Genomic DNA, 4,434 nt, shown 5'->3' with positions numbered 1-4,434 from the left:
TGGCAAACTGATTGCCTTTTACACAAATTTAAAGATATGAAAAATATTATGTAAATGTTGGTAAACTTGAAGTATTTGTGCAATATTTTATCTGGCTCAATTACATCAATTTACTCTATGGTAGAATTTGCAACATGGATACTTATCACTTACTGTATACAAGAATTGAGATTGAAAGTGATTTTTGTAAAGCACAGTTTCTGTGTACTTAATTGTTTTGAGGATGAATCGACTTTTCAGAGGGTTTTCTCCCCTCTCCAGTGTCAGGGCAATACCAATAACTTAAGAGTACATAGAGTAATGGCTTCAATTTTCAATCATTATCTTAGGTCAAAGTCTCATAGGAGTTGAAAACTAAATCCCAGGATTCATCCAGGTTAAATATATGATTAGATCGGTTTTAAATTTTTAGGCCGCTCTCCTGAGTAAAAAAAAAAAATGTATATGAATGATAGGAAAATGAAGTAGGAAGAAAGAGGTAAAAGCTACAAAAATAAAACGAACCGAGTGTTAGCTACTTAGTAATGCTGAGAAACACATATTTCTCTATGTGTAGATAAAATTGAGAGAGTGACTATGGAAAACGTAGGCCCAGGCAAGGGAGTGCATGACTTGAATCCCACGAGAAGAAGGCAAGGACACCTCTGAGTTCGAGGTCAGCCTGGGACAAAACAAGCCCCAGATCCAGGCCTGGTGGTACACACCTTTAATCTGGCCACGCCCTTCTGCTGCAGGACTACATAAGGACCCTCCCAGGAAGAAGGAAGAGTCACTCTTCTTCGCCTGCCAGCACACATGTTGCAATCTACTCTGACAGAAGACCAGCTGAGACTGAGCAACTACTAGATACTGCGACTTCCCATTCACAGCTGACCGTTGTTGTGGACTTGGACTACAGACTGTAAGTCATCAGAACAAATTCCCTTACTCTATAGGGAGGATCCACAAGTTCTGCCTCTCTAGAGACCTAACTAATACACAAGTCGGTTACTGGGATTGGTTCTGTAACTCAGACCACTGAGTACTTGTCACTTGAATGAACCTGAGCCATCTGGTTTATTGGATCAGCTGACAGCAGAAGATGCAAACTAGCGTGGCACACGGGAAACAGTCCTCTGGTGGCGCCGGAAGGGAGGGGCACAATTCCTACAACCGGAGCTCCACCCCAGAAGACAGATATGCAGACCGAGAATGTGCTCCCCGGGCTAGAGACTACTCTGATTACAGCCAGGCCGACTATGAGCATTCTAGAACCGGATGCCCTTATGATGACAGCACGGAATCACCAAGTCCGGACCTAGAAAAACGCAGAGAAAGAGAGAGAGATGCAGGTCATCGGAAACGGTCCCGGAAATCCCCATCTCCTGAAAGAAGAAGCCCAGGCCGAGGAGTGACCCAGTATTCTACTCAGGAAGAACCTCCAGCGAAGAAAACGAAGAGGGATGAGCTGGACCCGCTGCTCACCCACCCCGGGGGAGCATATATTCCTCCCGCAAAGCTCAGGAGGATGCAGGAACAGATTACAGATAAAAGCAGCTTAGCATATCAGAGGATGAGTTGGGAGGCTCTGAAGAAATCAATCAACGGTCTCCTCAACAAGGTCAACATCTCCAATGTAAGTATCATTGTCCAAGCGCTCCTTCAAGAGAACATAGTCAGAGGGAGAGGATTGCTGTGCAGATCTGTTCTGCAAGCACAGAGGGCTTCTCCAATCTTCACTCACGTCTATGCAGCGCTGGTGGCAATAATCAACTCAAAATTCCCACAGATTGGAGAACTGACGCTCAAGAGACTAATTCTTAACTTCCGGAAAGGCTATCGAAGGAATGATAAGCAACTCTGCCTGACTGCTTCAAAGTTTGTGGCACATCTTATTAACCAAAATGTGGCTCATGAGGTTCTGGGCCTGGAGATGCTCACTTTGCTCCTAGAGAGACCAACGGATGACAGTGTTGAAGTGGCTATCAGCTGCCTCAAGGAGTGTGGTCTCAAATTAACCCAAGTGTCACCAAGGGGGATCAATGCAATCTTTGAATGCCTGCGAACCATTCTACACGAGTCTGAGATGGACAAAAGGGTTCAGTACATGATTGAAGTGATGTTTGCTGTACGGAAGGATGGATTCGAGGGCCACCCTGTTATTCTGGAAGGACTCGATTTAGTGGAAGAGGACGATCAGTTGACACATATGCTCCCCCTGGAGGATGACTACAGTCCAGAAGATGTTCTTAATGTTTTCAAGATGGATCCTCATTTTATGGAGAATGAAGAGAAGTACAAGGCTATTAAAAAAGAAATCCTTGATGAAGGTGACAGTGATTCAAACACAGACCAAGAAGCTGGAACGAGTGAAGCTGAGGAGGAGGAGGAGGAGGAGGAGGAGGAGGAGGAGGAAGGGGAGGAGGAGGAGAGAGGGGAAGAAGAAGAAGGAGAAGAAGAGGAAGGAGGGCAAAAAGTAACTATTCATGACAAAACTGAAATCAACCTAGTCTCATTTCGCGGGACAATCTATCTTGCCATCCAGTCAAGTTTAGATTTTGAAGAATGTGCACACAAGTTGCTGAAGATGGAGTGTGCTGAGAGCCAAACAAAAGAACTCTGCAACATGGTACTTGATTGCTGTGCCCAACAAAGGACGTATGAAAAATTTTTTGGCTTGTTGGGTGGACGGTTTTGTACACTGAAAAGGAAATACATGGAATCATTTGAAAGTCTTTTCAAGGAACAGTACCACACCATCCATCGCTTAGAGATGAACAGATTGAGGAATGTTGCTAAGATGTTTGCTCACCTATTATACACAGATTCACTTCCCTGGAGTGTTCTGGAATGTATAAAGCTGAGTGAGGAGACCACGACATCGTCTAGTAGGATTTTTGTCAAGATCTTCTTCCAGGAACTGTGTGAATACATGGGCCTTCCTAAGCTGAATGCAAGGTTAAAGGATGAAACTCTTGAGCCATTCCTTGAAGGACTGTTACCCCGAGACGACCCACGCAATAGCCGGTTTGCCATTAACTTCTTCACATCCATAGGCCTGGGAGGTTTGACTGATGAGCTTCGAAAACATCTGAAAAACAAGCCCAAGGTCATTTATTGTAACCCAGGAACCAGAAACTGAGCAAAAAACAAATCAAAACAAAAACAAAAACAAAAAACAAAAATGAAACAAACAAACAAACAAACAAACAAATCAGTCCTGAGATCCTCATCTTCAGAGTCTTCCTCCTCACCATCAGATTCCTCTGACTCAGATTCTGGCAGTAGCGAGAGCTGCAGCTCAGAGTTCTCCATTGAAGAAAGTGATTCCCCATGACCCCAGCAGTCAGAGCTCTGCTCCAGCTAAAGGTACAAGAAAGAAGAGACAGGGAAGGCCAGAGGCAAAGAAGTAGATAAGTTAGCCAGGGGCCACCAGGCACGGAGCAGGAGGTTAGAAGGAGGCAGGGAGGACCAAAGGCACCAGGAAAGGAGGACTGAGACAGCAAGGTCTGAAAGACACAGAGCTCAGATCTCACGAGACACAGAATCCCCCGGCAAGATACCCCAGCAATGCGCATGGAGGACAGAAGCCACGAGAATAGATACAGCAGAGTTGGCAATGGCTGAGAACAAGGCTCCTGCAGAGACGGGCATGGGGAGCCAAAGAAGAAGCCACAAGAGGGAAGAGATTCTTTCTCGGAACATGAGAAGCAAAGAACCTGAACTCGGGACAGAGTTAAAGTCAGAAGAAGGATCACTGCACCACCTCAGGGGAGAGCAGTCGAAAGCATTGTGGTCACAAAGGAGATGAGGACAGGTTCAGAACGCTGCCGAGAGATGCTGGAACAAACCTCCAGATACCATGGACATTCCAGAGGCTCAAAGAGATGTCAGCACCGCAAGAGAGGAGAATCTCCAACAAAATATAAATGATTTTAATGACAACTGCACATGCATGCCTTACATGCAATCCCATGTCTTTTTTACATTGATGGATTGTATAGAGAACTCTTCAATAAAGTACCTGTTTGTAAATTTTAAGGAGCTTTCCTTTTGACATGTTTTATAATTGATAAAGGTTCTTTGTGTAAAATCATAACGTAAATAGAATCAAAAGAGGGCTAAGTCTTATGTCTTGTGAATAAAAGGAACAAATGTTGTTAAAACAACCACAAAATCGAAACAACAGACAAAACCAATTAAAAACTCAAAAAAAACCCCACTACCGTTTTAACATTTTTAAATATTTTAATTCCTATGTTCATAAAAGATATAATCCTGTGGCTAGAAGAAAAACACCAGGATAAAAGTAGTCCTGGCTAGACTGTTAGGATCTATAGCTTCTGTTTGAATGAACCTTTAAATAGGAATAATACAACATTGTATACATCCTCCCGAAATTACAGATATAAGATTCTTCCTATGAATCAACCATAAGAATCCTTAAATCAATTA

General features: G+C 43.6%; 1 pseudogene; it reads left to right on the top strand.

Annotated features, from left to right (window-relative positions):
- The first annotated feature begins 1,081 nt into the window (after nucleotides 1–1,081).
- Nucleotides 1,082–3,912, top strand: LOC127678237 (pre-mRNA-splicing factor CWC22 homolog; annotated as a pseudogene).
- Nucleotides 3,913–4,434: the final 522 nt, after the last annotated feature.

The sequence above is a fragment of the Apodemus sylvaticus genome, chromosome 2, assembly GCF_947179515.1.
Source record: "Apodemus sylvaticus chromosome 2, mApoSyl1.1, whole genome shotgun sequence".
NCBI classification, from domain to species: Eukaryota; Metazoa; Chordata; class Mammalia; order Rodentia; family Muridae; genus Apodemus; species Apodemus sylvaticus.
Note: the sequence above shows the minus strand (reverse complement) of the source record. Positions and strands in the feature narration are given on the sequence as shown.